The sequence below is a fragment of the Cyprinus carpio genome, chromosome B5, assembly GCF_018340385.1.
Source record: "Cyprinus carpio isolate SPL01 chromosome B5, ASM1834038v1, whole genome shotgun sequence".
Classification (NCBI taxonomy): Eukaryota; Metazoa; Chordata; class Actinopteri; order Cypriniformes; family Cyprinidae; genus Cyprinus; species Cyprinus carpio.
The window spans coordinates 10,078,164-10,090,827 of record NC_056601.1 but is presented as its reverse complement, the minus strand read 5'-3'; the positions used below and the strand labels follow the sequence as shown (position 1 = coordinate 10,090,827).

Genomic DNA, 12,664 nt, shown 5'->3' with positions numbered 1-12,664 from the left:
GCTGTGATTGTGGATTGAGTGTTATACTTAAATTTTAATGTGTTTATATAAAGTTCCTTCCTGTCAATGAGAGACAGGGAAAGTACTGTATAAGACATAAAATAATATTTATGCGTGTTTAATAATATCATAGTCGTAATCACCACCATTTAGGGTGATTGATTATATTTTTCATTTTCTGACGTTTCATTTTTAATCAAAATCAACTTGGACTCAAGGATGTTGCTATATTTTCCTAATGCATTTTATTTAGATAATTCATTTAATTTATTTTCAATTTAGTCATTGTGGAAGATACTGTTTTAGATGTTCCATGTGTCTGAATTATTGGGTTAATTTAACCCCATTTTTAATTTTGAAAATCACCATGAGAATCATACATGCTTGAGTATGTGTAGTAGACAAAACTGCGCCATTCATTGACACAGAGATCCACAAAACATGCATGCATATTTAAAAAGTAGTCTTTTGCACTATAATATTTACTGACACTGGTCCATATGGCATTTGATTAAGTGTACAGAGCTCCTTTAGATTTCTTTATACAAAATTTGCCAAATTCTGTGACACTGCGTGCTGTGCTGTAAATTCCATTTTTATGACTGGACTCTGCAGTCCTGTCTGCATTTTTTGCATCATGGAAATAATAAGGCCCTACAAAAAAACTAGCAAATTTGACTAATGGTATAATAGGACCTGCATGTCTTCTCATTGCTCCGATTTCTCACTCTCTCAAACTAAAATCCAAATGGAACCAGAGTGGACTTTATTTTCTTTATCTGCATAAAATTTAATCCAGTCAGATCAGTGTTTAACAGAAACTATGAGACATGTAGACTTTTTTAGCCAACCTTGACCAAAAAAAGATCTTATTTAGATTTATTTCTCACCTGTACTTCAATACAAAGTCAATACTTTATAGAAAAAAAAAATATGGGGATGATTTAAAAAAGTTTTTTTGGGGAAGACCCACTAATAGAAGCTCTTAGCTCATCGGTTTATTCTAAGTTATTAGAATGTATAATGATTTTTTAATGAGAGGTTGGCTTCTATTCTGTTCTTTGTGTAGCGCTGCTGCTTCTTGGCTGTAGTAGAACCCAATCCTGATGTCTTTGCCTTCTCAACCACAGCCTGACGTCTGATTGGTCCAGTATTCGTCTGGAATTTAGTTTTCCCTGCTCTTGACCCAACCCTCCTTCTGCCCTGAGGGCGTCAATGAACAACGGCATTCCCTTACACAGCCGCGTGTGCATATGTGTGTGTGTTGACTATAGTGCTAGAAGGGAAAGGGGAATACTAGTGCTTTTCTTCCTTTTAAACAGAAATAAATTTACATATAATTTACATTACATTAATAAATGAACACCTTATGATGAAAGTTTTTTTCTGGAAATGTCTGGATGTCGTGTTTGTTTGTATATTAGTTGGGCTTCTATTATTGTTCTCCATGAAGGAAAGACAATCCTTTTCCTCTTGCTCTCTCATAACATACCTACACATTCTCTCTCTCTTGGTCTTTCTCCCTCTTTGCTCGCATGGCTTAGATCTTGTGTAAAGGGGAGGGTCTGAACTCTGTTTTCAGTGAATGCCCCTGCCGGAGTCTAGCGCTAGCATACACTCACTCTCACTCACGCACAAAGCTGCTATTCCCGCTAGAAAGAGAGTGTGTGAATGAAGAAACAGGAAATAGAGAGAGTTTGGATGTAGCCGGACTGTTACTGGACAGTGGGACATGTAACTGTTGGCTCTGGTCTGATGAAGTGATGGTGTGAGGTGTTTCTGCACTGTTGGATTGATTGAGGTAAGAATTACTTTTTATTCTCCCGCCGCTGTTTGTGGATCACTGACAATGTGAGTGTGTGCGTGTAAATGTATATGTGGACAGGTGAAAACTTACCAGAACTTACTAGAAACTAGAGCAAGTGCTTTAACGTTCTGGGGTCGTGGAGCCATCCTGTACTCAGCAAGTTCCTCTGCTATTGTTTTGTTACTGTAAAGGTTATAATTCTCATTATAAATGGAAATCTAGTGGCAGAAACTCTCCTTTTGAAAGTTTTGTATCTGATAAAGGGTTTATCCAACACTATAACTGATTCTTCTAAACTTGTCTCTGTACAGTGTAGAAGGTCTGCGTCCACTAGCACCAGCAGAGAGCAGTTCAGAATTGGAGATCCTGTATCAAATACATTAAGTGCAATTTATAATCAGTTTGGTCAATAGATTTTTTTTTTTTTTAAATCAGTTTAATTAAAAATGGAGTTTGGAATTATTTGCAAATATGATTATTCACTGAGAACAGATGATTCAGAGAATTTTAGCAGATAAGTACATTTTTAAATAGACTTTGAAAAGTGTATTTTAAAGTCAATTTTATTATAGAAATCTGATATAAAGTGTGTTTATTTTATTTTATATCAGGGCCTGATATTTGTTTTACATATCCTGTTATATATTTGAAATAATCACACTGAAAGGAATGCACATATTAGGCATAGATATTAAAATTTTTAAATATTGCATAATATAATGTATAATTACATTTATATTATCTATCATTTAACACTCACTTAAAATTAATCTTAACAAACACAACATTTTACTAACATTGTTAAATGTAATCTTTGGCAGATTTTAAAAATTTTCATACTGCAGTTTATAATATTTTGATGCTTATTTGCTTATAGCAGTTTAAAAGGTTGATTTTTAGTCTTTAGTGTTCATTTTGTATTATTTTTGTCATTATTTGACCAAATAGTATAGAATTTTAATGTTGACCATTCATCAGTATTACCATTGCTTCCCTATATACCAGGATGTGCACATGCAAGTCTGTGTCAAACTTGAGTGACATGCTTTCAATATCTCTCTACGACTACACTTAAAATACAAACCAATTTGTCGACCATTGCAAGGCACTCCATGCAGGACTGTATTCACAGATCATTGTTGCTCTATTAATAACCTGAGACAGGGCAGGGAGTGAGGCTGCAGCTGAAGGGAAGGAAGTGGGCCTGGAGAGCACAGGGATTACCAGGGGTCACTGCATTAGGAGGCCCCATACCGGCCATTCCCTGGAACCGGGCTGTTTGGGAATGCTAGAGTGATTGGTAGCAGCCATGCCCCAAAAATTGAATCACATTGCAATACTCCTTTTCTTTGCACGACTACATGTCTTCAGCTAGGTTCCGTGCCCTTACTGTTGTCTAACAGCTAATCCCTAATCTTTGCCCGTCGTACCGGAATAAAACAAAAGAGACAGACAATAAGCCAGGGAGAAAGAACAGTCTCTGCGGCATAATGCCATACCGTCACAGCAGTGACAATATGTACGGTCAATCAAAGCATGAATAGGGAAAATTAATAACTAGATCCTCAGAAAGAGAGACTAGATAAGACATTCTCATTTTACTCGCAAAACATCCGTCTCGAGCACTTTGTGAGTTTTTTCCTCATGTGAGAGTAATGACAGTACAAACTCTCTGGGTTTATTCAGTAGGGGACGTTACCTGTGGAATGTTAACTGCCTTCATTTCTCTCCTGTCACACACTCTTTCTCCTCCCGCCAGTAAAACTCTCATCCCCTTCTCCATGCGTCTGTTTCCAGCACCGCTTCTGTCAGTCAAAGTTTAACCTGGCACCCGACGCTTTGACCCGCACCTCTCCTGAAACTTTACTGTGGCTCTGAAGCCTTTGATTAGTCACGTATCCTGCTCTACTTAGACACTCTTTACACCTGGTATTAATGTGTGTTTCCGGTGACTGGATTTCATTTTTACTTTTATCCAAAGTGATTGACACTACCGTTCAAAAGTTTGGGGTCAGTAAAAGAAATGAATACTTCAGCAAGACTGCATTAAATTAATCAAAACAAAAATTAAAAAAACAAAATTTAATTTTTTTTTTCAAATAAATGAAATCTAAAACAAATAAATGCTGTTATTTTAAACTTTCTATTCCTCAGGAAATCCAACTGTAGCACAACTGTTTTCAATATTAATAATATGAAATGTTTCTTGAGTCAGCATATTCGAGTTATTTCTGAAGGATCATGTGACACTGAAGACTGGAGTAATGTTTTGCCATCACAGGAATAATACATATGAAAATTGATTTCACAGTTTTACAGTTTCTACTGCATTTTTGATCAAATCAATGTAGCCTTGGTGAACACAAGACACATATTTCAAAAAAAGATCTTACTGACCCCAAAATTTTGAGTGGTAGTGTACCGTACATTACATTCAAAATATATGGCATTTCTATTAGAAGAACTTTAGTCTATTATACAAGAATCAGTACTCTTTGTTGCAGTTCATGGGTTTTCTTTGTATTCTGATTTCACTGCATGCTGTTTTGTGTTGTGGTCACTCCATTTAATGAACAGTACCCCATTAATGATTTTACTGGATGAATATCTCATTTCACTCCCCAAATCCTCCCCCACATCTCTCTCTCAGTGTATTTTTCAAGGACGCTTAAACTTTATTTTCTCCCCTTAATTCACTTCTAGTCCTTATTAGCATCCTTTACTGTGGAAATGTTTTTTGAAATGTAATATACATGTTTTTCTGTGAAATAATAAAAGCATTTTGAGTAGGAGATCACTTTATTTATTTATTTATATTTTTCCGGTTATCTAATGCAACCTAGTGGAAGGTGTAAAAGCAATCCGCTTAAAAATATCAAGATACTGTCCGGATTTGAAGTGCATGTCAGTCCTAGGTGTAAATGGGGCCGTAGTTTTAGTAATTTACTCGCTGCAATATGTGTTATTTTTTTAGTGTGTTTAGACTTGCATTGTTAATGTTGGTTGATGAAGAGAATGTGGAATTTTTCATTCTTCAAAATCACTTCTTGAACTACATGTTTAAGATGTAGCTGGAAAAGGCAGGGTGTGTGTGTGTGTGTGTGTGTGTGTGTGTGTGTGTGTGTGTGTGTGTGTGTGTGTGTGTGTGTGTGTGTGAAACAGGATGCTCATTGTTCTCTCCTCGTTACAAACAATCAGTTGGTCTTCTGATCCTTTAATGGTCGGTCAAACGGAATCTGTTAATGAACTTCCACTAACACAGAGCTAAGAGTTAGTCACACGTGCACACAAACAGACACTGATGATGACAGGCGTATCTGTATGTATTTAACAAATCACATTTCTATCCAAAAGTGTGTGTATGTTTTGTTCTTTGTTTTTTTGTGGTTGAAGAACCCCAATTTGGACCAAAAACCGAGGGACTTTTTACAAACTTTCCCCAGCAGCTGAAGTGCAGATTGTTTGTCATTGTCATGGTAGCAGTGTGAGGGAGGCAGAGGAAGCTCTGATCGCTGCTGTGATGTGTCATGCTGTGAGTGACGTGTGCTTGACACTTTGACCTGGGCATCCACACACACACAATGCGCAGTGTGTTTGTCCTCAAACAAAACAGGAAAAGACATTCATGCTTGGTTCATTCTCCTCCGCAAATACATATAGCCTTCAACACATGTTTCTGACTCAGAATGCAGACTGTGAATTTAGTCTGCTGTTCCTCAAGGAGTGTTTGTACTAAAAAAAAAAATCAAGTACAGTAGCTTTATTACAGTAGGTATATTTAGGAAAACATAAAACGTCTTCTCACCACACACACACACACACACACACACACACACGTTACTGTCGCAAACATAGGTACTTCTACAAGCACCAGGGACAAGCTCTGACACATGTATGCTGACATACTTTACATTTTACTGCATACACACACTTACACTTACACAAAAAAAATTGATCGAGGTCACAACAGGAAAACTAAAGAATGTGCATCATTTCCACTGGTGCCCTCAGACTTCCTTCATCGTAGACATACAAACACCCAAACAGGCATGCAGTCATACACATAGAGGCATGTGGTATGTTATGAGCTGTGACAGTAACAATAGGCTGAGGGAAAAGCGTGTCACCATAGTAAAACAAAGGGTATGTTCCAGTCGGCCAATATTGGCCTCATGAAGTGGATTTCACAGAGTGCTTGGCCATTTCTAGTGAGATTCCAAAACATAGAGAGCATGTATGATTAGTCCGAAGGACACTATAAATAACATATTATGAGTATGATGTTTGACTAAAATTTACATTAAAGGGTACATTGGATGCCCATTTTCCAGAAGTTGATATGATTCTTTAGGGTCTTAATGAAAAGTCAATTACATACTTTGGTTAAAATTTCTCAGTGGTTGTGTAAAACAACACCCTTTTTACCTTGTCAAAGTCAAAGCCCGCCCAAGAGGTCATTTGACTGACATGTCAAACAGCCAATCACATTTAATTTTATTCAGCATCACGTTTTGGGGGCATGGAAATGTCGCCACAATAACAGACCGGTGTGTAAAACTCTCGGACATATTTGAAAGATTCTATGCCGCGAACTTTAAATATTTCACATACTTTTGAAACTTTAGTGTTTAGTTGGTCCTGATAAGCACTTGTCTTCACAGGTGTAAACACTATGGCTTTCTTCTTTTGTGAGGGGGTTTGGCGTCACGGCATCTTTGTTTCTGGACAGAACGTTAAAGAACGCGACACATGTCTCCTGGAAATCCTGTAGAATTCAACCAATCCGATGACGACTTCGACACTTCTGAAGTTTTTCCACTATGCATATGCATCAGACATTTAGCCAACGGTCCATGGGCGTGGCGTCTGAGGCTGAGACTATGTTCATTATTACATCCAACAACAGAACACCTCAATCGCTTAGGAGCCATTCTTGCCTACGTCCCTGCTCCGGCGTCCAAACAATGGAGGACTGATGACAGCTAGTGTCAATCAACAATCGTGGGAGGGGCCTGGGTCTGTGTGACGTCACATCATGGGTTGCATAGTCATTTATCGTTTAATGTAAGGGTTTAAATTTATATTAAGCATATAACATAGAATTTTGTATGTAAATCTGTATCTTATTTTTATATGAAACAATTATTTTTATAATAAACAATGTCACGTAACGTACATTTACCATAGGAAAAAACATATTCGGTGACCAAAAAATCATTAGTTAGCTAAAAAAATCTACAGAGGAGCATTTTGTTAAATATATGCACCATATAACATTTTTACTGTTCTACAATGTTTAATTTATGTTTGAATAAATCTATCAAGTTTTTATGTCAGCCACTATTTAAATTTTTATATTACAAAAAAAACATTTGGAATAGAACTGTAATTATGTAATTGTAAAGTTGGTATTATAACTTAGTTTGCTGATGGTGCAGGATAATCTGGATGGTCCAGTATTGTAATAGAAATTTAGCGTAAAGCCTTGATCCAGATGCGTACGTGTCTTTTTTGAGTGTCATTTCAGGCTTCTATACCAAGCTGTTTGAGGTCTTTTTAAATACCCCCCCCCCCCCCGTGAAAATACATCGTTGAAATATTTATATGTGGCAGAACTTTTTTCTTTTTACTTTAAATAATTTGCAAGCCTTTGAAATTTCCTGTGATCTATTACTGGAGTGAGACCATATGTGAATATTTATCCAAGATTCTGTCTATGATGAACAAACACGGTTGAGATCGCTTTCTCTAATTTAGAGTTACATTATGAAACTTACCCAAAGCTGAAATACTTGTGATTAAGATTTTTATATAGAGTCATAAAAAGCAAAGAACGCATGTTTATTTTTAGGGCCCGAGCCAATGGGCGCAGGGCCCTATTGTTTTTCTAAGGATTATTCTTATTATTATTATATATTTTTTTTTTTTTATAAACCTTCCGGGGGTTTTTGGGGACCTTAACATACTCAAAAACTCTTGAAAATTGGCACACACATTGGAACCTGCGGCCATCAGGACGCCGCAGAGACTGGGACCCGGGCGTGGCACAGGGGCTCTACGGCGCCCCCTGGAACACAGTCAGAAATCTTGAACCATAGCTCACACATACTTGCATGTATTTATATGAAACTCTGTACACTTATAGATCTCATTGAGCCGAACAACTTTCGCGCTTTATGTCATAGGCTCCGCCCAACAGGAAGTGAGCTATTAAGGGCTGTTTAAAAAAAAGCATGCTCTGGAATTTGAAATACTCCTCTGAGGACTTTCAACCGTTTGCCTCGAAACTCAGTGAACATGATCTCAAGACATTGGGGATGAAAAATTGCCAGGGGATTTTTGATATCTCGAACGGTTTGCTCGTGGCGAGGCGTTGAAATTAGGGCAAAAAATGACAAGCAGGAAATGTCTAATAACATCCACATACATTCCTTGATTTTGATCAAACTTCATCGGATTGTTCGATGTATTATGCCGATCGCATATATGTGACTATTAGGAGTCAAAGTTATAGCGCCACCAACTGGCAGCAGAAAGTGTGTCATTTTCAAAATGCTTTGAATTCAGCATCTTATTTTTACTCAATTTACTTCAGACTTCATCAGAATAATGACAAAACACGGCCGATGTAAATCTGTTGTGGGGATACTGATATCTAATATAGTGTTGCCATGGCAACGTGTCAAACTTGAATATTCTGTTCTGGTGATTTTGAGGCAGATAACATGCTCAGAATTACATAAAACTCAAAACACATATCAGTATTAATTATAGCTAGAAAATGGCAAAAGGTCATAAATGGGCGTGGAGGAGGCACTCTGTAGCGCCACCTTTTGTCAAAAGTGGGGGGGTAAGTTTTAGCTACAGACACCAAACTCGGTACATAAATTGTTCTTATCAAGACGAACAACTTTCTAATTTACAGTCATCAGCTACGACCAACAGGAAGTCTGCTATTTTGGTTTAAATGTGGATTTTTTGAAAAATATAGCTGTGAATTAATGCATACTGCTCAGAGGAGAAGAACACTATACACACCAAACTTTTTCTACATGATGCCAAAACATTGAGGAACTTAAATTGGGAATGGATTTTGGATAGCTTGAATGGTTTTGCCGTGGTGATTTTTTGAAATAACAGTAAAAAGGGAAACATTAATTGTCTTGTATTTTTAAATTGCAGCTTGTAAACACTTCAAAACCATTTTTCCTACATAGAACAAGTCATTCTGAGAAAATATGCATAGTTTCACGATTTTACAACACTGTATGGATAACAGAAAATTAAAAAACTGTCAGACATCTGACATCTGAGGCCACTCTCTCTGTGTGAGGGAAGGGAGGGGGAGGGGGTGGTTGAGGGCCTCTGCCAGTTTTAGGGACATAAAAAAACAATTTTACCATTTTACCAATTCCAAATCACATCAATCTTAATAAATACTATACATTTGGTATTTAATCATTTATGAGTGATATATAATTGTCTTTGAAAGCTGGAAGTGAAAAAATCCTTATACTCAGGAGTGCTGAATTATTAGGCATGTTTTCTTGCTATGCATTGGCCATAGAGCTTATTGTAGCGGTGCCTCAGGTGTTGAAATAGATTTGTTATACATTATACAGGTTCACACGTCCTCCGTCTGCAGTGCGTATACAGTATGTGTATGCAGTTCAGAAGCAGCAGCGAGATCGCGTTACTGTAACGCGAAAGAACATTAAAATAATGCGCGAGCGCGAATATATCCGCTCGCACACAAATTTCCTTTGCTTTGTCATTGCGCACTTAAAACGTGTTTCCTCTGCTCAAACTGTGTACTGTGCACTCACAACTCTCTCTATGCTCATGCGCTAGATATTAATTCTATTCGCACCTTTTTATTTCTAACCTATTCTGTTCACATCTTTTGCCATGTGCAGTTTGATCGCTCTGATTCATTAACATGGGCTCGGAAAAAATACGGATTACAGATAGAGCTCGTGAACCAGGCATTACGTAGTCTGTCCTGTCTGTTCTAACCGGTTCTAACGCTCCATTTAGGCGCGCTTCATTCTGACCAGTTCAGATAGCAACACCAAACGTGCAGTGTGTAATACCAATCATGGCCACCACCAGATGGAGCTATAGGATTACTTTTAAATAATTGTAGCAGAAACGTGTATAGAGCATTTAAATCATTTATAAAAATCTTTTAAAGAAAAATAATATGCATTTTAAAAAGCTAATGAATTTTACTGATAATATAGTTTTATATAATAATTTCACACATGTTTATAGATCATTAAAAGGATTTTTAAAAATGGTTATAGATCATGAAAAGTTTTGGCAACAATTTACGATAAGCTCTCTTTTGGTTTACATTATTTAATGCATTAACTAACATGAACTTACAATGAACAATCAATTTTTTTCAGATCACTTATTAATCTTTTTCTATGTTAGTTAATCCTATCATTAAAAATATTAATGTTCATGTTATTTCACAGTACATAAACAATCTTAAAATAAAAGTGAAAATAAAAAATGTATTAGTAAATAATGTATTAAAATATTTTTAACTAAGCTTTAATTAACATTTATATATATATATATATATATATATATATATATATAAATATATATATATATATATATATATATATATACATTTTATGTTAAATGATATAGTTAAATAATATAATATTTAACATTAGTACAAGCTAAGTATGAATAACAACATATTTTTACTGCATTTGTGTTAGTAAAAAAATGTATATGTTAATTCATGGTACAGTAACCTGATGTAGATTAACTATACAGTTTAATTAATAATGTAGTAATCCATTTTGAACATAATAATAACTAAGATTCATAAATGCTATATAAATGATGTACATGTTAACTTATATAATGTTAAAAACTAAATCCTTATTAATATATATGTTTTAGAATTATATATATATATATATATATATATAGTTCTTTGTGTGTGTGTGAGTGTGTGAGAAAGACAGAGAGAGAGAGACTCACATTAATAAATGCCATACAGTTGTTGTTAATGTAATTTCATATAATTAATGTTAATAACTGAAACCTTATTGGAAGTGTTACTCAAGTTTTATATATTATGTTGTGTGTGTGTGTATTTTGATGGTTTGGATTAACCCTTTCATTGCTGTATCCCTTAATTCCAATCTGCTAAATCAGGTGTGTCCAATCCTGTTCCTGGTGATCGACTGTCCTGCAAAGTTCAGCTCCAACTCTAATCAGTTACACCTACCTTTAATTTTCAAGCGATCCTGAAGACCTTAATTAGTTGTTTCAGGTGTGTTTGATTAGGGTTGGAGCTAAACTTTGCAGGACAGTCGATCGCCATTAACAGGGTTGGACACCCCTGTGCTAGAGGGTTACTGTGTATGTGCCCGCTGGGCACAGTTTTCCTGATGCCACTGGGGTGGCGTTTGCGCTGACGGCTCGGGCCCGCCATCGCTGCTTGCAGCTATATTTTTGTTTGTTTTTGTTATTTTTAGAAAGTACCAGTAACTTACTTTCTCAGTATCTGATTCTTACGTTGCTTGTTTGTGAATACTTCAAACAGTGACATCAGATATCTTCTTTCTGCCTGCGATGCATCAGTGATCCCAGCATGGGACAGTGCTGGTCATGAGTGACTCTGTGCTTCTATTCATTCAGTCCGTTATTGTGCACAGTTTACAGTTCCATCATTTCAGTTTTAACACAATTGTTTTAAGTGTAGTGCAACCTGTTCCTTTTAGATTAAATTGAATTTTTATGTTCAAATTATTTTACTGGCTTTTGAAACGTGCAGGCAGACAAATCTAATGGTAAAAGCCCTAAACATGTCTCTACAAATCATGACGTTAGAAACAATGCGGCAGCATTGTTGCCTGTTAAAAGCACTAAAGTTAAACTATATTTAAACAATAGTTATAGCAGGTACCACATAGAAATGCTGTGAAAGTAAAAACAAAAAGACTGAACCTGCTGATATTTTTATAGGCCCACAATAACATTTATTTTATTCTGTGCTTTTTACCAATGATATAACACCTTTGCAACATGTTACTTTTTTCTCTTTTTCTATAATGACAATAATTTAATGTACTGAATGATCTGTGTGGATGATGCAATGTGTCTTTTTGCCTCTGACATGTTTGTATGATCGTGTGCAGGTGCACCTGAGCGCATGTGTCTGTGAGCACATGTACAGGATTGTTGCTGTATTGCAGAGCATTGCATAACAACCTGTCAGAGATATTGATTATCAAAGCTCTCTATCTCATCTGCATAAAGAAAAGATAGACGGATGAAAAAACTAAGATAAAAGAACGACTGATTTTGCTCTGGGTAGATGATAAGTAATTAAAATGACAAAGATACTGTGTGCACAAGAGTGACAGTTTTTGAATAGTGCATGTGCACATTTCATAAAGGTAGACTGCAGCTCAGTGTGTTTAATTAGAGAAGATGAAATGTGTTTTCAACTTCTTATCTTCTTTCTCTCTTAGTTGTTTGATTTTTTCCCCCCTTTAATATGTTCCTTTCATAACAACTGAATATTGAATATTGCGCACATATACAGAAGTACTTCCATGACCACTGTAAACTTTTCCACAAAAGTGCAATTTTACAAATGATATGAATTTGTATGAAATCAATTGTATGCAAGGTTTAATTGTGAAGTGCATCATTCTAGAAAGAATAATAATGCTCAGTCCAACAAGTATAAATAAGAGCACAATTGTTATTGGTATAACTTGAAGCTGTTTCTGTAAGAGTGTTGCAGTGCTTAGGATTTGGCGCATCTAAAACGGCTGTTAACGCCTCCTCAAAACATTGCAAAATCTATGGGGAGACTGT

General features: G+C 36.0%; 1 protein-coding gene across 5 annotated transcripts in view; it reads left to right on the top strand.

Annotated features, from left to right (window-relative positions):
- LOC109090153 (disabled homolog 2-interacting protein-like) overlaps positions 1-12,664 on the top strand; it is a 143,621-nt gene that overhangs the window by 46,714 nt on the left and 84,243 nt on the right. The window contains exon 1 of one of the 5 annotated variants that reach the window (XM_042724233.1): positions 1,522-1,801. The exons of the other annotated variants lie outside the window; for them this stretch is intronic. The gene's annotated coding sequence lies outside the window, so the exon portion shown is untranslated. Of the gene's footprint in view, positions 1-1,521; positions 1,802-12,664 lie in introns of those variants that run through there. 5 annotated transcript variants of the gene reach the window in all.